This window comes from Schistocerca serialis, chromosome 5, assembly GCF_023864345.2.
Source record: "Schistocerca serialis cubense isolate TAMUIC-IGC-003099 chromosome 5, iqSchSeri2.2, whole genome shotgun sequence".
In the NCBI taxonomy this organism is placed as follows: Eukaryota; Metazoa; Arthropoda; class Insecta; order Orthoptera; family Acrididae; genus Schistocerca; species Schistocerca serialis.
In genome coordinates this window covers 665,098,311-665,111,247 of record NC_064642.1, presented here as the reverse complement: position 1 = coordinate 665,111,247, position 12,937 = coordinate 665,098,311, and positions in this window count along the sequence as shown.

The following is a 12,937-nucleotide window of genomic DNA, read 5'->3' as shown; positions in this document are numbered from 1 at the left end:
ATCGGAAAATGGAGTTCGGTAGCAGGGGAGGAAGTAGAAGAAACCATTACGCGAAAATATGAGCTACTTAGTAGGAAAGAGAGAAGAGAAAAACTAATCGAGAACAGCAATAAATATCAGTTAGTAATGGCAAACAGCCCGTTTAAGAATCACACAAGGAAGAGGTATTCTTGGAAAAGGCCTAAAGAGATACGGGAATATTTCAGTTAGATTGCATCAGGGTCAGGCAGAGATTCCGAATACGGATACTGGATTATAAGGCGTACCCAGGAAGAGATATAGTCTCAGAGCACGATTTAGTAACGATGAAGAGTAGGCTGATATTTAAGAGACTTGTCAGGTAGAATCGATGCGCAAAGAAATGTGATGCGGAAGTACTAAGTAGTGAAGGACACGCTTCAAGTTCTCTGAGGCTATACATACTGCGATAGTGGATAGCTCAGTAGGCAGTTTAATTGAAGGATAATGGACATTTCTATAAAGCGCAATAACAGAAGATGGAAAGAAACCCTTACATACAAGGAACACAACTGTGAAGAAACCGTCGATGACAGATGAAATACTTTAGCTGATCGATGAAGGAAGGAAGTACCAAAATGTTCAGGGAAATGTAGAAATACTAGACAATTGGAGACGAAGTAAACAGGAAGTACAGGGAAGGTAAGGTAGAATAGCTGCATCAAAAGTCAAGAAATCGAAAGAGAAATGTTTGTCGGAAGGAGGGAATCAGCAAATTAGAGAAGAGCAGAGAGGAAAAATTGCATCACCGATGAGTCTGCTGCAGCCACAGAGGGGTCGCTTCCTTCGGGCGCGCTATATCTTATTGTTGCCCTCAGTCACCAGTTTATCATGCATGAGTGCAGAAGCAGCGGAGGCAGTCTCGTCGTCCGCACATGAGGCAGTGAGCTTCGTAGTCACCCTTGCTTCTGCGTGTCATTGTACCACATTTCATCATAATACGTTACTGCTAAAATCATTAGAACCAAATAATAAAACACTCTTTTTCGTTCAAAATATGTTCCGGAGAGCACTTTTTGCTGCTACATATTTCAATTTCCTCCCTCACATCGACAAATCTACCTTTAGTTCTGGTATGAAGCATTTCGATATTTCTGTCTATAGTCGTTGTAGAATGTTTATTTTTGACAATGTGTGTACCAAAAACTGTTTTCTTATCGGAATGTCTGTGCTCTTGAAAGCATATCTTAGTGCGAATATTTACTGTGCTGTCTGCATGTGAAAGTGAGGTTAGTGTAAAAGCTTGGCATTATTAACACGTGAGACGCACCAAATAAAAACATTTATAAAGTCCAACTGGTACTTCGTGCACTTGTTTAGAGACCTTATATACGTTAAGTGAAACATTCTCAGTCAAAAATAATACAGCTTTGCCTTACATGAATGAAATGATGGAAAATACACTGTATTTATCTCGCGGACGCATGGCTCTGTCTTCTTGTCGAAGTTTGAAGTCATCTACTGCCTTCAGATGGTCTCATTTTGAAACAAAAGAGCTACCAAACGCAAGTCTGGAGCCCGCACAGTCCTTGCAGTCTGGAGTGATGCAGAAAAGTTATGTATTTGAGGCGCGACGGTTTTAAGACCAAGGGCGGAAAGGGATATAATTCTATAAACAAATGTATTATACTTTCTTCAGTATCGACACAAATGCTATGATTCTATAGAGCATACCAAACCGTGCTCCTTAATGTACTGCCGAGAACATCGTTTCGATATCTGGAAATAAAGCGATATAACATGAGTGTTACATATTATGTGACTCACCCTGCAGATGTGTTGTAAGTTTAATGAAATTCATGAGTACGCTCCACTTGAATAACAAATATCCTGTAAGCATTAATTTATTTCAGTAATTTTAACCCTAGTGTTCTTACCACGCCTTCCTCCTTTCTGGCGCCACCAACCTCATGTACCCCGTAAGAGAAAAATACTGGGGTGGCCTCGATTAATATAAATAAATATGTAAAAAACTTTAGATAGCCACGATCGCTTTTGTAGAGCTTTTGATTACCAGTTTTGAGAAACTATCTCATGTACAAGATACGAAGTGGGTAAGGTCGAAAAATGAAACTCGAAAATGGTGAAGTGATCCAATAACGCTAAGCAATTTGTGCATATTTAGAATAAATTATAACAGTCTAGATCACAAAGTACGTTTATTAAAAGGTATTCGCTCTCGATTATCGCTTAATCATTTTCAGAATTACAGCCATATTGACGGATAGTGGCTCTGCGTGGAGCAGGAACAGCAGAATGAAGACAGCAGTTGACTGTCGTCATTCAGCGGTTCCTCCTCCACTCACAGCCATTGGCCATCATTTGGCTGTAGGTCGAAAGATGATTATGCGATGATCGAAACGGATCACCTTTTAATAAACGTTCCTTGCTATCTACACATATACAATTCATTCCATAGATTGTATTTTGATCGCTGATTTCTGCAATAACCTTTAAAAAATTTATGGGTAAACCTGTTCTTCACAGCTGCAAATTAATTCAACAATGTGTTGAGCACCATATGGTTATCTTCCGCCACCACTCGTAAATCACCTTATTTTATGACGTTAGAAACACATTCCAAATTCATGCCTAGCTATCTAGTGATACCAGACTTCTGTCTTCTTACGAGGCGATAAAAATTCGTTACGACACCATATGGAGGAATTTGTCGTGTCCTTGTAATTCATATATGATAAAGTCGTGTGCCTAACATCTGAAGATGATGATAGAATCATACGCGTTAGGTGATTTATTTGCAAAATTAGCAAATGTTGTCGACTAGAATGACGTGATTCAGGACGTGAGCTAGTGAACCTGCTAATCTGGTGACGTCACATAATAACATTTGTTATCCAGTTTTCCGGTATTCCCGATATTTGCAGCCCCCTGTGTCTTATATTAAATAATTTGTCTCAACGTCGCTTATGTGTTTTTTTAAACGTCAATAAGACTCACCACGTACAGCTTTATCTAGGAAATTACTTTCGCAACATGTACGACGAAAGATATTAGAAACATCGGCCACGCTGATGGCAATAACAAATTCGTACTGAGGTGTCGATATTTTGTTTTCTAATATGGAAAGTCATTAACCAGCTCATTTCAGACAATGTAACTCGCATTCACCATGTGACTAGCAGAAGACGGTAAAGCTATCACACGAAAGAGCTGAAATCTTCGCGTTTCCTCAAAACGTGATAACAGTGCTCCCTCCTTCTTTTGCAGGTTGAGTGAACAAACACGGATGGATATAAATAACTCGAGTCTACGATGTGTGTAAGTCTGAAATTGATTTCGGCGCCTCGCCCGCTTGTCGGCTGAAGGCAGCAGATGACAGATGACTTCCGATTTCATGCTTCCCAGCCCGCCTGCCAAGTTTCCTCTGAAAAGCTGCCAGCATGTGGAAGATGAATGGCATACTGGCGCCCTGGCGGAATCGCATCCTGGTGCAGTGTGACTATGAATGAATAGCAATGCATGCGCAACTTAGAAACAGTTAATCATCTTTTGGATGGAGTGCGATGAGCTGATTTATTTATTGGCGTATGACGGATGCGCTATGCAATCTGCATGTGTTATAGAAGTGGTACTTTTGGCAATTAAAAGAAATTTGCGCAGTAGCTGATTAAAGAATAATAACACATCATGCGACTGTTATTTTAGGTTACTGAAAATATGAGTAAAATGATAAATAATAGAACACAGACGCTAACCTTATTTGAGGTGATATTATGACATAATCTTCAGCTTATACTATGCGTCCCATATAGAAAACACAGACGGAAGGTCACCGAGTAAAACAGAAGTAATATCTGGCGTTCCCCAAGGAAGTGTTATAGGCCTTCCATTGTTCCTGTCTATATTAACGACATAGCAGACAATCTGAGTAGCCGTCTTAGAGTTTTTACAGATGATGCTGTCATTTACCGAATTGTAAAGTCATCAGATGATCAAAACGACTTGCAAAATGATTTAGATCACATATCCCTGAATAAAGAAAAGTGTGAAGTTATTCACATGAGTAGTAATAGAATTCAGCTAAATTTCGATTAAGCGATAAGTAACACAAATCTGAAGGCTGTAAATTCAACTAAATACTTAGGGATTATAATTAAAAATAACTTGAATTGGAACGATCACATAGATAATATTGTGGGTAGAGCAAACCAAAGACTGCGATTCATTGGCAGAACACTTAGAAGGTGCAACAGGTCTACTAAAAAGACTGCTTACACCACGCTTGTCCGCCCTATTCTGGAGTATTGCTGTGCGGTGTGGGATGCGCATCAGGTGGGACTCACGGATCAGTTCGAAAAAGTACAAAGAATGGCAGCTCCTTTTGTGTTGTGGCGAATAAGGGAAGATAGCGTCACAGACATGATACGTGAATTGGAGTGGCAATCCTTAAAACAAAAGCGTTTTTCGTTGCGACGGGATCTTCTCATTAAATTTCAGTCACCAGTTTTCTCCCCCGATTGCGAAAACATTCTGTTGGCACCCACCCACATAGGGAGAAAAGAGGATCACTATAAAATAAGTGAAATCAGAGCACGCACAGAAAAATTTAAGTGCTCGTTTTTCCCGCGTGTCGTTCGAGATTGGAACAGTAAAGAGACAGCTTGAAGGTGGTTTATTGAACCCTCTGCCAGGCACTTTATTGTGAATAGCAGAGTAATCACGTAAATGTAGATTAAGTAACATATGTATATGCCAGTATCGTCTAAGCGACAAACGATGGAACGGCGTTGATACTAGTGGGAAACTGCTGTTTCAGTTTGGTTAGCCTGTTGAACAAAGTTTCTTGCTTATCACCATTCACACGAAAAATTTCTTGTATTTCGTCACACGAACAAACTGGAGAACTCAGTAGACCATATGTTCCTACTATTATTATTATTATTATTATGTAGTATTCTGCTGGGTGGCAGGTTCGTGTCTTCGTACGGGAATTTCTGACGTTAATGTTACACATCTTCATCATCTTCCTACAGTCTGCTGTATCTCCTTCCATCTTTCATGTCATTTTCTTCCTCGTCCAGTAGTCCTTCGTGTAATCCTCTGACCTTCCCTCCAAGACATCGTATATGAGACACACGTCTCTAAGTACGTGTTGATGCCGTTGAATCTGAAGAATTGTGTCCGGAACTGTTTTATTCTCTCCTACCCTTCTCGTCATGGCACCTGATCAGTTCATTTGATCATCTCTGTTCTTCTCCAGCACGACATTTCAAAACTTTCCAGGTATTTCTTCTCCATTTCTCACAAGATCCGCGTCCCTGCTCCGTACAATGCAATATACCAGACGTAGAACTTCATCAGTGTTTTTGCTTAATTCCAAGTTCAGATTGCTGGTCAGTAGAATCCTCCACTTGTTAAATACGATTTTGGCCAAGACGATTCTTGGTCGAATGTCGTTAGTGCAGTGGTCATTCCTTGTCTTTAGGATCCCCAAGTATTCACATTCTCCAGTTCTCGATTGTCAACAGTTATCCTCATAGGTTTCTCACGTTTTTATATCCGCATCACTTTAGATTTCTCGATGTTGATTTACATGCCATATTTCCTTCCAGTTTCTCCAACCGGTTCATCACGCATTACTGTTGTCTTTGAAGCACTACAAGGTCATCTGCATATCTGAGAGTGTCGATGAGTCGTCCTGTACTGAAAACCATATTGTTTCAAAAATTCTCCTGGCAGCCATTCTCGACACAGGTTGCAAAGCTGTTTTCCGCATACTAATCAAGGACGCTATGTAGGCCGAAACTGAATTCACGAGTTGACTTGATAATACTTTCCCTGTATTTGTACTGCATGACCGATTTGCCAGTTTATTGTTTTAGGTACTTTTCTTCCGCAGTTCATGGAAATACCAAGACGATTATCTAACATTCTCCTTCGTCTTCTGCTCCATCCATCCCTTTCCTGCAAACCCTTTCTCTGCCCGTCAAACTGAGCGATTTGGAGCAGTGGTCAGCACACTGCAGTCACAATCATGAGGACAACGTTTCGTACTCTCGTCTGACCATTTTGATTTGGGTTTTCCATGATTTCACGAAATCGCTCCAGGAAAATGCAGATAGGGTTCCTATGAAGGGGCACGACCGATTATCTTCCCAATCTTTCTTAATCTGAAGTTGTGCTTCGTCACTCATGACCTCGATGTCGACAGGACGTTAAACACTAATCCCTGTATCTTTATTATGCTTGCTGCACACCACCCTATCTACTACCCAACAGCCACACACTAATAAAAGGAAAAATAAAAACAAAAAGCGGGTTTTTTGTGTCTGACAGGAATAGAACAGGAATATCGTCCTTATCTGTGGAGGTATTCAAAACTAAAAGGTGATTCAAAAAGATAGCATAGATTGCAATCGCTTATTACAGACTACCAAAGATACAAAGACATTGCACATGCCACTCGACAGAGGAAGAGTAAAGTTCCGTATTCGCACAGACATTACACCATACACTCAACATGAGCACCTCGGGTTGCACGAGAAACATGGGAACGATAGTCCATTTCATTCCACTCGAATCTGCAGGTTCCGGTTTATTCCATCGCCAGGTATATTAATTCTTGTCTTCTGGTACAGTCGCCACGTTGTTGCAAACAAGAGCAGCTGTGTCGAAACTTTGAACCTTCCTCTGCCCGGTGACATGCGCAGGTCCATAATAAGCAACTGAAATCTGTTGTTTCTTTATGTATCACCCTATATAAGCTACTTGGACTGGACGCAAGAGTCAACTGAAATCTGATCTTTCATCTTGTATCACTGCGTATAAGCTACTTGAACGGAAAGTCACTTTACTTTGGAACATATTTCACTGCGTGTCTTCCTTTTATCACAACATAAAACTTTCCTGAGAATTGCTATGTGGCGTAAATAGCGCATCTTGCACAACTAATCGCAAATAACGTACGCTGCCTACGATTCAATTACGTGCCGAAGCAGATAAGACATCGTACGATTTCTGTCATACGGAGGAAATCTGTTGCTGTATCTCCGATTATAACGTTTGTCATTGCGTTCTTAAATTTTCGTAATTAAGAGTGTTTCGCCAAATTCGAGATAACATAAAGATGCAGAAAGGAAAAAACTTAGAATATAACTTTCAGTAATCAGCTTAATTTCGTTTATCGCATTTGTACTAACAACCACCCATAATGTTTGAGCTAAACATTCGAGATAATCAGTGAAGCGTTAATTTTCATTCTATTAACTTCACTAAAATCGAAACTTACGTATCACCTATTTACTTAGAGTATTTGCGATCTATCTGTAACATAAACTTTTCATTAGATTAATATGGATGGTAACACCTTTTCCTCAGATAAACGTACCCATCCCCTTGCTTAATTTACCATACATGTGCGTTGGATTTTTTGATAGTTCAATTAAAGTAACTTCTGGACAGAATATTCGAGCAACAATCGTCGTTCCATTAATTACGGCAAAAGAAACTGGTCTTTTTCAGATACAGGAATGAAATGGCTCTCATAAACCAGTGATTTAATTTTCTGTAGTCACTTTATCAATATTCATTCACCGTACTTGGTCTATATATTTCGCTTCTTAATAAGTTTAATGTGAGCTTTAAAACTGGCAAGAGCAGACTTAAACAAAACATGCGTCTCTAGAGTATAAGATTTATAACTGGAATAAATTGAATCATACATTACGTTCAAATACTATTCATTTTTCAAATTGTTCATGGTGAAAACATCCACTACATTTCTAAAATTATTGACTGACTGAAGTCTTTAAACAACAGAGTTTCACATGCTCAGCCCCATCCTGAGGTGTATCTGTACGTTAAAACCCAACACTGTATCTGAAGTATAAACAAGCTCACAGTACTAGAACAAAAGGTAATTTAGGTCACATAAATGCATGCCACTTAACATATCTTTAAACAGTATGACGAAGCACTAGAGTCAGAGCTAGCATCCAAGGCACTACATCTGTCGTAGGTGGGTCATCAAATTCAGCCTCGATGTCTCCGCGCAAAAATCGCCTTTCAACTTAACTGACGTCCAGGTAAGTCACCCTTACCCAGTACGTGCCGGCGATAGGGGACCGAGTCTAAAAAACCAGAAGAACCATATTAAACACTACTTGACAACCAAAAGCTAAAAATAGCAGGCTAAAACTATGTGAAGTGTAACTGCACTTACGAAAGGAGGAGTTTAATTAGCCATGTCGTTGGGGGCAGTACGCGGATGACATGTATAACTGCTACAATGAATCCTCTGTAAAATTATTATTAACTGTGAAACCACAACAATTGCAAAACGACGTTACCGCGGTGCAGCTAATAGTTACACACGTACAGAGGGCCAGTGCGTCCCGTCTGCAACGGAAAGAGTAATGACCAGTGGCGCTACACACAGCCGCACCGTTGTAAACAGGAAAGAAGAAGCGCCCATCACGGGCTAAAGTGTAGCTAGAACAAGGATCAAAGACAACGAAAATTCGTAAAAAAAAACAGCCCAAAGAAATACCGGCACATGTAAAAGAGACGTTCTCTCTTAAGGAAGATAAGGGAGCAGCGACCAGTGATAATGGAACATGTTGCAAACCTGAATTAAAAACAACCGAACCGTGGAACGCAAATAGCTTCACGGCTTAATGTTAATGACGAACAATCGCTCAATACAAAACGCGTAAGAGATATAAATTTGTATGCGCTGAAGTTGGCATTACTACGTAGCTTATACTAAAGAAGCATTGTCACAAACAAAACACAAGGACACCTAATTAAAACATAAGTAGTTAACAATAAAAAAGCGTCAACCACATGTCATAATGAATAACAATGCTGCAATCTGGAACCAATGGCCAATAATCGCGAACTTAAGATAATAACCAGACTGTGATGCACTTCATGAGGTTAAAATTTGCAGTCAGTGTGAAAGTGAAGAAAGCAGAACAACGTAACTGTGCAATAAATGGACAACTTAGCAACAAAACACATTAAAAACGTTAGGGGCAGGAACCGTGATAGGACTATGATATAGCGCCAACAGACAACGTTAAACTCCGATTACAATTACTTTGTGATTGACGGATGACAGTGAGGGGAGCAAAACTGCCGGCTCATACACAACATGCTATGTGCTCATGCGGTCGATAGCTGCATTCGCACCAAAAATGAAGCAAATCGTCTATACTGACTGTTGCTAACGTCTTTGCAGGTAGTATGAAGGGAAGGCAGTGGTGGGTCCACTGCTTCTGTAGGTAAGGCAATGCATAACAAACGATAATAACACGTTATAGGCGAATAACAGCAATACGATAAATACTCAGTCACACATAAATCGCAAAGTGAGAAGTTAAATAAATGGACAAAATATTAAGGGGTAAATACAAACAATTTCTAGTAACGCACAATGCCACTAACGACTGCAGACCAGCTGTATGTGAATCACTTACACTATCATATGTGTAGTCACTAGAACTGCTATCAGAATTTAATAAAATAATATTTTATCTGTGCTACTTTTCAATACAGATTCATTCTCCCAAGTTTTCATTAGTATTTCTTTCGGGTGTTTTACATCTTTATGCCAATCTGACGAAATTTGGTTTATAGCATCCTTTGTCAATCTTTCCATTTCTGCTACCATACTTCTTTTTCCTTGCCACCTATGCATAACTGAGCACATATAATTTAAATGGACCTGGCAGTGATCTGAGTACAGTCTGAGAAGTCTAAGATAAAGTTGCGCTAGCCCATTTACATCATATGAAGTTGGTTAATTGTTACCTACGAGATATAGCAGTTCATCCAATTTAGCATCACCTGGTTTCGGAATGTTTTTTTTTCTGCTGTAGCCAGTTTTTTATTTTGTATTCTTGAAGTTACTTTAGGTGCCTTATCAAGGATAGTCGATATTTTTGTGCAGAAGCTTAAATGTTTACCAATTAACAACTTCAGCAACAGACATAGTACGTCTTATTTTCATAAAAATATTTTTATATCGCCACCACCTAAAAATCTCTGTGTATTAGGCGCTCTTATCTCTCCCTTATTTACTCATATTTCGGATAAACTGGGTAACTGGATGGGACATCTAAATTTCTTACATCTATTATTTTTTCCTAACAATAATGGACAACGTTTTATACAGTGCAAACATAGGAATCCACAATGTGGAAGCGCAGTATATGAACTGAACAATTTGGATATCTTGGTTCAACAGAGATTGCTCAGCTACACATTTAAGCTATTCGTATAAGTGAGCCAAAACCAAGTTTTGCAGTGCCCTCGTGGCATGGAATAGGTGAGATGTGTTCATGAAAGCTGTCCGCCATCAAATGTACATATATGTCATTATATGATAGTATTGTAATCCATAAATCCAAGAAGGAAGGCAAATGTGAAAATCTATTTTTTGCCGTGAGCAGTGTGACTGTGGCACCTTACAAAAGAAGCCGGCTGGTTTCGAGCAGCAACAGGAGTGGCTCTGCGCATCCAGCCTTAGACCCAGTGGTGGATACAGTAAACCCCAACGTGGGGGCACTAAAGGTATCTTGAGCTACTTTTACTTTTACCACAATAAGAAATAATCAAGTCACTCGTATTACTAGTTAGGTATGGGAAACTATTGCTACGTTATTAGTCCAGTAACTAGGAGACGTGCTCCAGGTGCCCTCATATGTATTCGTCACTGTTTGAATCTGTAATGAACATCGGCTGGTCCTGATGCTCTTCTCTCTTACCATCTGCGTTCGTCATGTCTGCTTCTCCCCCACCCTCACCTACCTTGGCCTCACCATTGACCGTCAACTCACCCAGATGCCTCATCTCCACTCTATCCAATCCAAAGCCCACAACTGCCTCCTACTCCTGAAACATCTCTCTGGCTGGACATGGTGGTTGTACTCCTCCACCATCCTCCACACCTACAAATCCTTAATCCATCCAGTCCTCAGTTCTGCCAGTCCCACCTAGACATCCGCCCCCCCCCCCCATAATTCTCTCTCCCTCCAGATCCTTGAGCGGCATGTACTCCGCCTCGCCTTCCATATATGCTTCCCCTCAACCATGTGTATCCTCTATGACCTGATTCCTTTCCCTTATCTGTTCATTTTCCTTTAACATAACCGCATCCACTACGCCTCCTGCCGACTTGATCCCCTCTCATCCCTTGGTTGCTCCTCTCCTTTACAACCCCCGCCCTCTGCCATGCCTTCATCATTGTGTCCCCCTACCCTCCGCTTCTACACCCTTCATCCGTTTTCCAAGGTGGCTTCCATTGACTTCCCCTCCCAGATGATGCCCTCTCTCCCTCAATTTATCCCTCCTATCAATTCTGATCCTCACCTCCCCCTCCTTCCCTCTGCCCTTTCCCCAGGCTCCCTCTTCCCCCCTTCCATCCTATTTTACCCCACCTACCCTCTCCCCCCCCATGAACGACGGACCTTGCCATTGGTGGGTGAGGCTTGAATGCTTCAGTGATACAGATGGCCATACCGTAGGTGCAACTGCAACGAAGGAGTATCTGTTGAGAGGCCTGACAAACGTGTGGTTCCTGAAGGGCAGCAGCCTTTTCAATAGCTGCAGGGGAATCAGTCTGGATGATTGGATGATCTGGCCTTGTAACACTAGCCAAAATGTCCTTGATTTGCGGGTACTGCAAACAACTGAAAACAAGGGAAAACTAAAGCCATAATTCCTCCCAAGGGCATGCAGCTTTACTGTGTGGTTAAATGATGATGGCGTCCTCTTGGGTAAATATTCTGCAGGTAAAATAGTCCCCCATTCGGATCTCGGGGTGGGGACTACTCAAGAGGACGCCGTTATCAGGAGAAAGAAAACTGGCGTTCTACAGATCGGAGCGTGGAGGAAAGGCAAAGCTACGTTTCTAGCATTTGTAGACTTACAGAAAGGTTTGACCATGTTGACTGGAATACTTTCTTTCAAATTCTAAAGGTGGCAGGGGTACAATACAGGGAGCGAAAGGCTATTTACAATTTGTACAGAAACCAGATGGCAGTTATAAGAGTCGAGGGACATGAAACGGAAACAGTGGTTGGGAAGGGAGTGAGACAAGGTTGTAGCCTCTTCCTGATGTTATTCAATCTTTGTACTGAGTCAGCAGTAAAGGAAACAATAGGAAAATTCGGAGTAGATATTACAATCCATGGAGAGAAAATAAAAATTTTTAGGTTCGCTGATGAGATTGTAGTTCTCTCAGAGACAGCAAAGGACATGGAAGAGCAGTTGAACGGAATGGTCAGTGTCTTGAAAGGAGGGTATAAGATGAACATCAACAGAAGGAAGATGAGGATAATGGAATGTAGTCGAATTAATTCAGGTGTTATTTGTTATTTGGGGAGCAAATAACTGACAATGGTCGAAGTAGAGAGGATATAGAATGTAGACTGGCAATGGCAAGGAAAGTGTTCTGAAGAAGAGAAATTTGTTAACATCGAGTATAGATTTAAGTGTCAGGAAGTCGTTTCTGAAAGTATTTGTGTGGAGTGTAGTCATGTATGGAAGTGAAACATGGACGATATATAGTTTGGACAAGAAGAGAATAGAAGCTTTCGAAATGTGATGCTACTGAGGAATGCTGAAGATTAGATGGATAGATCACATAACTAATGAGGAGTTACTGAATAGAATTGGGGAGAAGAGAAGTTTGTGGCACAACATGACAAGAAGAAGGGACCGGTTGGTAGGAGGAATCAAGGGATCACCAATTTAGCATTGGAGGGTAGCGTGTAGGGTAAAAATCGTAGAGGGAGACCAAGAGATGAGTACACTAAGCAGATTCAGAAGGATGTAGGTTGCAGTAGGTACTGGGAGATGAAGAAACTTGCACAGGATAGAGTAGCACGGAGAGCTGCATCAAACCAATCTCAGGACTGAAGACCACATCAACTAAAACCCTTTCTCTGACTTC